This window comes from Balearica regulorum, chromosome 12 (genome assembly GCF_011004875.1).
Source record: "Balearica regulorum gibbericeps isolate bBalReg1 chromosome 12, bBalReg1.pri, whole genome shotgun sequence".
In the NCBI taxonomy this organism is placed as follows: Eukaryota; Metazoa; Chordata; class Aves; order Gruiformes; family Gruidae; genus Balearica; species Balearica regulorum.
Genome location: NC_046195.1, coordinates 16,229,213 through 16,241,729, shown reverse-complemented (window position 1 = coordinate 16,241,729; position 12,517 = coordinate 16,229,213). Strand labels below are relative to the sequence as shown.

Sequence of the window (12,517 nt, the reverse complement as noted above, 5' to 3'; positions counted from 1 at the left end):
GAAGGATCCAGAGATTTTTTTTCCTCCCTCCAACTGTAGTCTACCATAGTTCTCTTCCTGGAGTCAGCAGATGAACGGAGATAATTTTGGCCAAGGTGTACAGTGTCACCCCCTCTAGTGGCTGGTCCTTAGGAGAGCCCGGTGCTGGTGGGTTGTAGTAGAGAGATGCTTCACGGCTCAACGCTGCTGAACCTTGTCGGTGACCCAAGACAAGGGGTCATTACAGTTCTTCAGGCTCCAATTTATTTTCTTAGGAAATAACTTCTTTAACAAACCGCTTGCCCTGAGGACCTGCCGAAATTCAGGTTGTCTGTGCGCACCGAAGTCCATTTTCTCCACCTGCATGTGTGTACATATGTACGTACTGTGGGATGGTGATTGCGAATCCCTGTTTTCCAAAGGGCCTGCGGAACAGCGTGGGAAGTTTCCCACCAGCATGGGCGAGTTCAGAGCGCATGGCTGAAGTGTTAGAAACAAATCAGAGTGGGGTCTGGCGGTGGAAAGTGCAGCCTTAACAATAGGCTTCATCCTCGCCCTGCCTCTTTAAAATCACTTGTGTAATTCTCTCTTTGTAAATGTTGTCCTGTAACTAGAATAAACATGGAAAAACCCAGCTGAAAAGGAGCCTACCCTGAACCTGACACTAGTGATAAAGGGTGACACACACATACCCATCGTTCAAGGCTTTGGGCTGGTCATCTGCAAGGCCCTTTCTCACACCCACCAGCATCCTGTGTCTGCCCTGGATGCTTAAAGCAGAAGCTGGAGAGAGAGATCTAGGAGGAAATTGTGTCAGACCGTCAACCCCTGAGTAAAGTCATTGTTGTGCAGAATAGATCGCCCTGCGTTTTGCCGTCTGTTCTGTGCATCGCTGCGTAAGCCGTTGAGTCCACGGTACGTGCTGCAGGGAGTTAGAATAAAAGCAGGGGGGAAGCAAAGAAAGAGAAATTCAAACCAGGCTGGGATTCTTGTTTGGCCTTTACTATTGCCCATGCTTTGAAATCTGTAGCAGGAAGGTGTTTATCCAACTATTGTGGCAGGGGGTTTTTTGTCCTATGCTTAATTTCTCTGGGTGCTGCAGTTCAGTGCCTTTTTCTTCTGAACGCTGCTAATCCTCAGCTCAAGACAGTCCTTTCCAAGCTCAGTCACAGGATTCACGGATGTTAGCGAGAGAAGCAGGAACGCGGACACCAAGCCAAATCCCCGACTCAGTGCAGAGATGCTGCTCCCAGGTTTGGCTCAACATGAGCCTGCGGTGGGATGGGGCAGATGAAGATGCCCGCGCCACCCCCGCGGCTCGCTGTGGCCACGCAGCTCGTGCTAGCCCTCACTGATCTCTAGAGATGGTGAGTTACTTCTCCTCCCCTATACCGTCCCCTTCAGCCACTACAGGCAACGTTTTTTAGAGGAAAGCTTGCTGCGTGTAGCCCTGATACTCTGTTTTTTCTTAATTTCTTCTAATAAAACTTCTGGCTCTGCCATCCTCCCAGTATCAGCTGCAAAGGAAGTTTGTCCCTCAGCTTTTTCACAGTCATTTTAAAAGCATGAAGAGCTACCTGCAATTTTATTTACTATTTGCAAAGATGTTCCTGCCGTAGTCTTGAGATGGACACCAATTAGAGGCAATTGTTACAGTATTATAAATCTTCTGAGAAGCTTGCTTTTGATTTGCTTCAGACAGAGGGATTCGCTTATACGAATTATTTAACATCAGTGTGTTAAAGTGGCTTTCTGAGGCTCTTTTTAGGATCAGGACTCCATGATTTCACAAGCTTGGAAAACACACAGCTAAAGGATTTCCAGTATAGAAAATCCTGGGTTTAGAGTTCTCTTCCAGTGGTTAGATACATTAATTTTTTTATACAGTCTTGAAAGTATGGATCCATAAAATAATGGATGTATAAGACTGTTACTGTAGCAAAGGAATGCTGGCATTGAATATTGTACCTTAAGAAGGAAAATACTGTGCTGCTTTTGAATAGTTCAGTCTCCTGTATCATATGGATTCTTTTATTTGTGTTTGAAACCTCTTAAAGTTTTGTGGTGTAACTGTTGTATGGTAGACATGGTTACTGCACACTGAATTCCTGCTCTAAATATAGAGGAAATTAAGATGATAACATGGGGGACCAAATGTGGACTTTTTGAGGGAGGCTGCGTTATTATGACAAATGGGTACTTTGGTGTATCACATCACTGGGTTTTTATCCTTCTGAAGGAACCTATCTAGCTCCATTCTGATATTTTGGAAGCCAAAGTTGGCATCCTACAATGTAGAGAAGGCAGCATTAATGTTTTCTGTAGACTTATGTTTTGCAGTTCATTGGTAGTTACACCACCTTAGAGGAAAAACTCCCTGGCCAAGAATCGTTAACATGAGAAATAGGTTTTTAATTATATTACCATACGTTTGTTCTGGGGTTTTGTCAGGAGTCGTGGACTGGTGCTTTAGTTCTCTTGCTGTCCTGTGCTAATTGCTATCCTACGTGGCAGGGTTTTTTAAGTGTAGTTCTTGAGGATTTCAGTAAGCTTTTTGGGACAGTTTGTGCCAAATCCAGAAAGTCTCCTGAAAGGTGAACCCCAGCAAGAAGTGACACAGGGAGGGAGAAAGCCCCCGGGTACCACTGGGTCAGCAACAGGTCTGCCGTTTGGGGAGCTTTGGACTATAACTGTGTGCATGGGAACAGCTTCCTTCCAGCCTTTTACTCTGATGGAAGAGCCATAAATGAGATGCAGTGTTTAGAAGGTGATGCTCAACAACTTGAGACTGTAGGAACGACAGTGGAAACTTTAAGGGGTGAAAACAGCTAATTCTTTGAGTAAGTTACTGCAGGAAGGGGTTAGCTCTCCATGGCTTCATGTGTTCCCATCAAGACTGGATGTCCTATGAGTGATACCTGCAGCTCTAAATATAAACTGCCAAACCAGCGCTGGAACTGCTGCGGGGTTGTATTGCCTGCCCTGTAGGTTTGTGTGGACTTGGTGTTTGCATCGTACCTCCTGTCTTTGAGATCCACGTTAGAGGTGAAACCTAGGAGTGCAATCTGAGGGTGCTCGGTTAGGGACAGCTGTCTGAGAGATGAGAAGGGCTCTTGGTGGCTGATGAAGAATTGCAGGCTCCAGCAGTATCCAGGCATGGCATTTCTGACTTCATCTTCCAGCAAAGGATGGAGAGTGTGGTGTGAGTAAGAAGAAAAAAGCAAAGGACAAAGGAGAGGGAGCTGTATGTGGAGCTAGAGTGGAGATTAGAAAGAATACTTCTTCTCTTAAGTGTTTCCATGCATGCAGTGTCAATCAGTATGAAAATATATTTGGCGTTTTACCCAGTACTGTTAAAACTCTTTCCATGGAAATATGGAATCAAAATGCATTTAGCCTTGCAATAGTCACGCAGACTCCCCTTTCTTGTTATCGTTTTCAGTCTCTCCCCTACACACACCCCCTTTTTTAGGTGGTCCATCTTCCCTTACCGGTCCTTACTGTACCATTTTCATGCAAGGGTGGAAATCTCTGATTTTTTTTTTCCCCCCCCAGCATCTCTGCTGTTACTGCTCGGTGTCATGTACATGTCCCGGTGTGGCCTGAAGTGACTCAGCTGTGTTGCAGAATGTTTCTGGGCTCAAACTGCTGTTAAAACATCAGATGAGATAAAAGCCTGGTTGATAACTGAATGTTTGCTTTTCCATGCAGCATCCTTGCTTACGTTGAGCAGATTGACTGCTCCCTGTTTTTGTCAGGGACCTCTTCCCGGCTGCTTTCTGTCTGGTCTGCACTGTGCAGAGCAGAACCATGGGGCAGTTTGGTGGTGATGGAGAGGACGTTAAGCTTGGGACCGTGAAACAAGAATAGATGGTTAGTGTTGCAGTGGATGATTAAAATATCTTAATCTGTACAGGAGGACTGAGTGATTCAGTATCCAAGGATATGATACCTAAAATAAAAGCGCTTGACTGGTATGAAAGGGTGTGGGTTTGGCTGAGCAGAGGCAGCTGCAAGTCAGAATTTAACACCCCAGGGACCATGCAGGGCACTGGTGGTGTGTTTGGCCGTGCTCAGCCGTAGCCGTCCTTACTGTCACGGTAGCTAATTCATCGAAACTTTCAAGGAAAGGAAACTTCTGAATTTTGGGAGAAGACTTGTATTAGTCATCAATCACACTGAAGAAGAGATGATGTCTCCAAATGCAGATCCTGTAGAAAGGCATGGACGGTAGTAACTTTTTTGTGGAGACCCCAGAGCAGGTAGGCACAAGGGATAAGAAAAGTTTCTTCTCGCTGCTGCTTACTTCCTTCCCTTGCCAGTTTGTTGGTTTTACTCCTGTGGTCTGTTTTGGACTTCTGCTTTGGAATAACCCCAACATGGAGGCTGTAACAAGAATGTGACAGAGTTTTGCAATCATTTAATAAAATATACTTGATCAGCTGTATTGGAATTAGCAGATGGGAACAAATTCTAAACCAGGCTTTCTTTTGCACTTTGACCTCTTGCAGCTAACAAGGTGGTTCTTCCGCCTTCTCTTTTTGCTGCCCTTGCGCAGTAAATTTATGCCTATGTAAGCATGTATTCGATGCAGCTAACCTTCTGATTTTCTCTGAAGCAGTGGTGAACTTAGCTGCTCCCTCCCTTCTTGCTTACTGTGTTTTATCATCTTGGTGCCAGCGATGTACTCGGCGAAAATGAAGGCGGTAGCTGTGCCCAAGAGGCTAGTCCAAAAGATAGAGCTCATATTTCTGGGTTATCTTGTTTGCTTTCTCTTCTGTTTGTGTAGTTTGAATCAGAGGAATTGTTGCTACCCTGTGTTTCACCCAAGTTACGCTGCTCTCCTTTCAGATCTGCAGAAGGACCGATGCTTGGCTTACGATTTTCTCAGCCTAGTTAGCTATTACTTCTCCCTAAAGACTTTGCCTTGACGTATATACCCTGCTGCCATTACAGCCACGATAACAGTCGTTTCACCTTATTTATGCACATAGTTATTTGGGGACATATTCCTACCTGCGGGAAGCACAGCACCTTTCTCAAACACCGTGTGCCTCCCTGTCCTGCAGCATTTCCACCTTCTCTACCGCAAACAGTAATACTGCGTTTGCAAGTCCCGTGGTGCTGGGTCCGCCTATCTCTGACCAGCTGGCTGTGTTCTCCCTTCTTATATGTTGTCCTTCCAGCTGGTGAGATAAGAGGCAGGAACGTGAAGCCTCACCCTCGCTAACTCATTAGTCTGAGCCCTGGTACTGAGTCTGCTTAGCATCAAGTGACTTGTTTTTCTTCTGTCTGAGACTGGACTTACCTCCATAAATCACAAGAAGATCATAATCCTGACTTACTTGACACTGAACTTTTGCTTGGTTTCTTAACACAGCTGGACACATTAAATGCCTAAAAGCGGTTGGGAGGGGTATTATTTCCAAAATACACATTTTTCGAAGGTTGGAGGTGCGGTTCTCTGAAATACTGGTTTCGGTCTGAGATGATGTGCTTGCGAATGTCGATATCTCTTCTGCCCCTCCAAAATACTCCACTGCAGATCACATTGATTCTTACCAAAGGCATGGACAGGAGTGGGCTCTTAAAGTCTGCTGAGACTAAAGGAGTGTTTCTTGGTGTTTTATTCCACTGTTATTTTTATTTTTAACTCACTGCCCATAACAAGGTGAGGAAATGCATACTTACCTGCTTGCCCAGGAGGAGGTGGACAAGTCTTAGCTTCAGATGCCTGCATGGACAGATGAAAAAGTGCAGTAATGTACCTTTTTAAGCCTTTTAAGAGAAGGAGGGTTGCTTACACCGATTCCAAATATTCCCACTTACAGATAGCTGGAAGGAGGCATTGATTGTAAAGATTGGGGTCCCATGGTGTTAAAAAGTGAAGGGGAGAGAGAGTCCTTTGCTCCCTGCTGCGTGGGCTGAAATGGGTTTAGGGCATTTTGCAAATTCTGGTTTTAATTGTGTTTTGGGGAGACATGGAGAGAAACCTCTGAAGGCTTTTTCTTGTTTATAGCTGGATATTTGGGGGACAGCATTGGATTTGCTTGTCAGGGCTTGTTTATTACTTGTTTTCTGTCTGTGGGGAAGCTGAGGTTTATTTCGTATGTTGTAAACGATGCAAAAGGCACCCAGAAGAGTATGGATGAATCCTCTGCCTTTGTTATAAATCTAAGTATATAGACTAAATAAATAACTCTTCTGGGCTTAAAATCCTTACAGTGAACCAGACAACAAAAATTTGCATCTTGGAGTAGCTCCTAGAATTCTTTAATCCTGAAATGTCTCTCCACTTGCGAACCTGGGGCTCTCCCTCCTTTAGATAAGCGGTTTCTGTTTAAACTGGCTTTTCTTGCGACTGTCCTTTTGGGCAAGGCTTGGCACAATTCAGTCAATACCGATGGTGACGCTAGGAGTGCATGGCAGGGGAAATAAGTTTTGAAGGTAAGATTAAACAAGTCCTCTCTGCTAAAAAGAGCAAGGGGAAAAAAAATAAATCTGTGCTCAGAGTATTGGCTTTCTCTGGCTCTCGACAGTTTGAATGTTCACTGAAAGAATGATTTTTTTACAGCACTTTAAAAGCTTTAGAAGTTGTTTTCTTCTCTTTCAAGAAACCAGAATTTATATAGAAACATATTGTTTCAAGTAGCAGCTGAATTAAATGTTGAAAAATAGGATATTTTGGTTGAATTTATGTATTTTTTTTTGTTGTTGTTTTTTAGGTAAGCATTAGTCTCCCAAGAAAAGTACATTCTGTTTTTATGCATTTCTTATTCTGAGCAGTGCGTGTTCCCTATCTAGTGAACAGTGCTGTCTGGAGCATCGAGTACCTTTTGGCAGTTTGACTCTTAAAATATATTGTGTGTTATCCTTTACCGAGGATGTCGGCAGATGCCTGGATCCCGGCAATGAAATAGCAGGAGGGGAGGCAAGACAAACCTGGGGTTTACTGCAGAGCGCTGTTGGAAGTGGGAAGGGGGAGCCAGGGAGATGGGTAGTGGGACGTGCTGCGGGCGGGGGGTTTACCTCCCTTGTGTGGGCAGAAAGCAGCTACAGCAGGGGATGTTTTAAGCCAATATTTAGGTGAATAAGTGAGATAACGTAGGTGGCCATTTGGGAACTGTATTTCCTTTATATTTCTTGTCTGAGGCTGGTGAGCAAGACCACGCTTGGGGGATATTCAGCCTTTTTTTTCCTCCCAAACTCCCAGGGTTGTGGGGTGCTGACTGCAGCCGCTATAGAGAGACCAAAGTCAGGAAAGGAGCCCAACTAATATTTTCTTCCAGTCTTACCAATTGACCTAGCCAAAAAAAGCATAAAATAACAACAGCTGTTGAAAAAAAAATCTAAACTGTGTGCCCGTACCAACAGATGTTTCCATAAGCCATTGATTTTTAGGTTGTCCTGGCTTAAATACAGTATGGGGGTGAAAAGAGTCAGAAGGGTAAAATATATCTAGGAGAGGTTCCTCTGCTTCAGAGAACTTTATAAGCTGTCAGTGAAACTGTAAACAAAGTTGCACCAAAATATATAGTGGCTTCTAGTTTAAATTGTGTCTTTTTGCTTGTTACTGGCTGCTTGGGTTAACAAAGAAAATATTTTTCTTTCAATAGCTTTCAGATCTTTTGCTGGGTATTTTTTCTTATGCGTCTGCATTAAATAAGCCCATTTAACAAAACCTGATCCTCTTATAAACATGGAATAATGACAGTATCCCACATATGGGTTTCATTAATTTTTGCATGTTTTGAAGCTGCCTTTTTTCTCCGAAAGGCTAACTTCAGAAACAGAAGAGATTAATGCTACATAATAGCCAAAATGACTAGCTGAGCAGTCAGCAATTCTAACTTGGGATAGAAGGGGTTTCTAGTTAAATTATTTAACCGTTGCATAACAAAAAGGATATTTTTTTTTTCTGTACAGAATGATGCTGCGTAATCTGTACTCCTCCCAGTTGCTGTTACTGGTTTGCTTTGATTGAACTGGCGTCAGTTCTGCTGATTATCTGCAAGCTTTCTTGCTTCTGAGTCTTGTAAATGTTTTGGATTTTAGCCTGGAGAGAGAGCTTCAGAACATTTCCCTCTTTCTTCCTAAGAAAACAAAACCAACCCTTTCCGTGTAGTCACTGGCGAGAAATTTCAGATGCTCCATTTTCCTTCTCTGCAGCGCGGTGACCTTTGCAGCCCTGGGATGGCCCGAATCGGTAGGGTAACTCAGGGAAATTGCAGGGCTCCCACATATAATAAACACTGAATTTTGACATTTTTGGCCCCAGTTATCATTGTCCATTGGATTAAATTCATTATCTATTGGTTAAAGCTGTTGAATGTATGGAAGTGCAGCAGCTGTGGCAGGTGGGGAATGAGAGAGGGGAGTACAAAACCCCAGCAACTGGGGTTTTCCTGAAGCACCTGTACTGGCCTGACATTCCCAGTGCTTGTGGGGATGTTCCCTACTTTTAACTGAGGGGAGAGGAATAGGAGCAGGGTTTGGATCCATTGCTCCAGTTAGGAATTATCCTTGCACCGACAAATGTTACTGTAAAGGGGTCTTTGAAAAGCTGGTAGAGAAGATGTAGCATATGTTAGTTTATAACCTCAGAAATAAATGTTTTATTATTTTTCTTGAGCAGTGTCAACAGTTGAGAAAATTCCTCACTAATGACTATGCTTCCACATATCTGGCTGTTAATTATACGTGTTTTATGTCCTGAAATTCCTTTAGGAATATTTTCTTAAACTAGGCTAAAGAGAACAGCACATACAGCGTGTATTGGTATAGCAGTCCTTAACGATGGCTTTGTGGACTTGATGAATCCTTAGCCTTGCATAGACATCTTTAGACCAGAGGGATAAAAGTAGGGTAAAAATTGGTAAAACCAGGTTTCTTCCACAGAGTCAACATTCTTTCCTGGGCTCTCGAGCTGTAAAGACATGTTTGTTTAATATTCTTTACAGAGGACTACCAGGGAAACGGATAAAACAGTGAGCAAATGAATACTCATGTGGTCCTAAAGCAGACCTCCCAGGCAGGAGCTGGAATCCAAATGCCTCCTCTCAAAAGTTTGCATTGGATTTCATTTCAAGTTTCCAAATGCATGTAGAGAGGGCATGAAAATATTGGTTGGATGCGAGTGTAGGTAAGAGGGTGAGCTGGAGTGTCTGTTATTGCTGGGGAGAGGGGGGCTTGGCTGCACTCGGAGCATCTCAGTTACCGGTCGGGTCTGAGATCTCCTCCCCACAAAGCAAACAGAAAAATTGGAAGGGCAAAACAAATACCACAGTGTCTTCAATCCCCTGCCTTCATTAGCAGCCAAGCAAAAAATTGACCTGGAAATATGACGGGTGTCTTTGTACGGTGCTCTGCTTTCCCACCACTTCCCTTCCCAGATTTTCAAGTTACGAGATGAAAGAAGAGATAACTTTTCCCTTTTGACAGAGTGCCTGGCCAGGACAATACACTGGGTCGTGTGGGCTCCCTAAGGGCTGAGTCCTAGGGATTTCAATTAAAAGGGGAAATAAAAAAAAAGGAGGGAAGCTGAATCATTTTCTGGCATGATTTATTCATTTGAATGACCCTTCTCTGTTTTTCAGTTAGATTACAGTGCCTTAAACTGGAGGCATAGAAGAATGGTAAAAGTTGAATAATTTCCTCAGTTCAAGATGTGTCATTTTTATATTGTCTATTAATTTTACTCACTGATACCATACGTCATTTTTGTTGGTCTTTATCCGCCAATTCATCTATGTAATCTGCTATCCTGTCTCTGTTTTTAGCTAAATACAGTTCTCTAGATAGGAACATCCACCAGACGTATGGTGGCACCGATCCCATGTTGTGGCGGGGCATCCCGGGGCGGCTCAGGCGATGTCCGTCTGCTCCTGTGCCATGCCTACAGCAATGGGTATCACGCTGTTATTTCGGAATACAATGCCATGCAAATGCGAGGTGGTCTGTTTTTCTGCACAAAAACTCATCCTAATTTTTCATCTCATACCTCGAACTGTAAGGCTTTACTCTTTCTGGAATCTTATGATGGGAATAATGGTACATATGTTTTTATTTGCGTAACTCAATGCTTTCTTATATTCTATATCTATCCTAGTGACGTCAGAACATGCTTTTTTATTATGCATGGTATAAAAATGAAAAATTCTTTTGAGTGTTGCATTTGTGAACTTTATAGATAATGAAACATCCCCTTTTTCTTGCAGTTGAGACTTAACTCCTCTGTAGGAGGAGGTACTAGACATTGCTTGTTTGGGTATCGTGGATTGAGCAGGCCTTCAAGTATTTGGTATATAGCCTGTGCCAGCCAATTTCAAGTGACTTGTATAATGTTTACGATGATTTGAAAACTCCTATAAATATAACTGACTATTTTAAATACTTTTATTTATATCATTATCTTTCCAGATCCCAGAAACTGTAATCTTGCCTTTAGAGTGGGAGGTTTGAATCACCATAATTAGCAAAGATTATTGCTCATTGTATGCATGTAAAATTTGCATATTCGTTACCGGCAACTGCAAAACGTGAAGGGAAATTTAAACTGAGCTAACGTGACCAGCTTTAGTGCTGGATGAGGTCAAAGAAATGAACGTTGTTTTTGATGACACACACACCCCCCTTTGGCAGCACCTTCAGGCTGGGCTGAGCCAGCTGTGAAACCAAAGGAATATCTCCTGTCCAGATCTCTTGGTTGAAAATTGTGTTATTCTTTATGAAAGACCCCATTATTTTTGTGTTTTACCCAATCTGTAGATCATTAGACCCCGTGCCCTGGTGGGCAGTGCCTGAGCGTGGGAGCGGCCAGCGTCCGGGAGGAAGCAGGGGATGTGCAACGCAGGCTGCTTCTGGGAGGCTGATTTGCTTCTGTGGGTCATAGCTCAGGTCCTCCTTGACAGCCTGTTCTGGGGTCTGTTCCCACTTTATCCACTCATGTTTTCCCTTCCGTGTTTTCAGGATGCTGGAATTCATGGGATGAAATAACATGTCCAGTGTTTGACAGTGAGAAGCATTTCTCTCAACTCCCATAACACGCTAAATAAATATCTTGTGACGTGGTCCAAGATCCCACAGCACTTCAGCCAGCCAGACATCTCGATTTGCGGTTATTTTTGGTAAAGGCAGAACTAGAAGTTGCAAACTGATGTAAAGTCAGCTGAGGGGTTGCTAATCTCTTGCGTGGGATGTGTTTCTCCTGTAGCCATTTGGGAGCAGTAAGATGGGCAGTTGACTTCCTCTGGAAGGATGTTCAGGCATGCTCCGTGGCAGACCAAAGCTTCAGCATTTTTCTGAAGGTTATTTGGACAATAGAAATTCCTGAGAAACGTACACCGAGTCTCTAAGAAGTATTAGAAGAGGGAAGGTCAGGAAATGGCTGAAGGTCTCTCAAGATGTTTTTCTATTTTCTCAAAACACGCGCTCTGTGTATCCGTATGTCTGATAGCTTTCCAAGCCCTTCTTGTTCCTCCTTCGTGGTTCTTCAGCTGTTTGTTAGACGGTTATGTCTTTGAGCTCAAAGACAGGCTGCAGCTGTATGGTGGTTTGTTTGGATATAAAATTCAGCTCGGTCGTGTTGTCCCAAAGCATGGTATTGCTCTGCAAGGGAATGTCTCTCTCCAGACCTTTGTGTGAAAATCTGAATGATTTAAATACTGAAGTTTTAGGAGAGTTGGGACTGCCCAGGCTGGAGAATAAACTTGCGTTGGTACTGTAGATGATTTGCCCCACGGATTAAGTCGAGCTGGTGAATATCAAGGTGTGTTAGGACCAGGACTATGAAGGTTTGTTGCCTGCGTCGTTGATCTTCCCCCTTACCAGCAGTATGGTGCTTGCCATGGATGGGATCTCTGTGATGTCCGATCACGGGGATCTGTCCACATCCCTCTCCCTGACGCCTCTTCTGTCCATTCCCTACCTCGCAGGGGAATCCAAAATCACAACCAGCCTTTTGGGGCCACCCCATGAAGAGGATGCTGCTTGGTGGGACTCTGGCAGGTCATGCCGTGGCTGGAGGGGTGCAGCCCTGGACCAAAGTGCCACTGCGAGGATGCAGGCAGGCGGGCAGGGTGGGAGCGGGTCCGTCACAAAACTCCACTCAGTCTTGCAGTGCCTCTGTGAAAATGAGAAATGAGTTATCTAACATCCAGGACTCTTCACCGAGGTCTGTGGTGTGAACTGCCCGCTTGTCTTCAAAAATCCATGTTCAGGCATCCGTTTCAGTCTTCTCTCGCGTGGGTGCTGACCTGCGTCCCGGCAGACACGATGGATGTGCGCTCCCTTCCAGATTGGACGCGCTCCTCCTACAGGCTTTGCAGTATTAGAGTGCAGATTTCCTTTGCCTTATTTAGTTTTAGAAAAAAAGGGGTTTGTTTTGTCTATCCTTGCAAGTGCCAGAAACATAAAATTTTAAAAACCCTTTCCAGAAATCTGATTTCTTTTAAGAAGAGCAATTGAAATTGTAATTCTTCTCTTACTGTCTGACGAATTTATTATCTCCTGTGTTTAGTGCCCAAAAGTGGGTTTTAAC

General features: G+C 43.9%; 1 protein-coding gene across 10 annotated transcripts in view; it reads left to right on the top strand.

The window, feature by feature from the left end:
• Positions 1-12,517, top strand: part of AKAP13 (A-kinase anchoring protein 13) — a 216,021-nt gene that overhangs the window by 129,954 nt on the left and 73,550 nt on the right. The window lies entirely within an intron of this gene.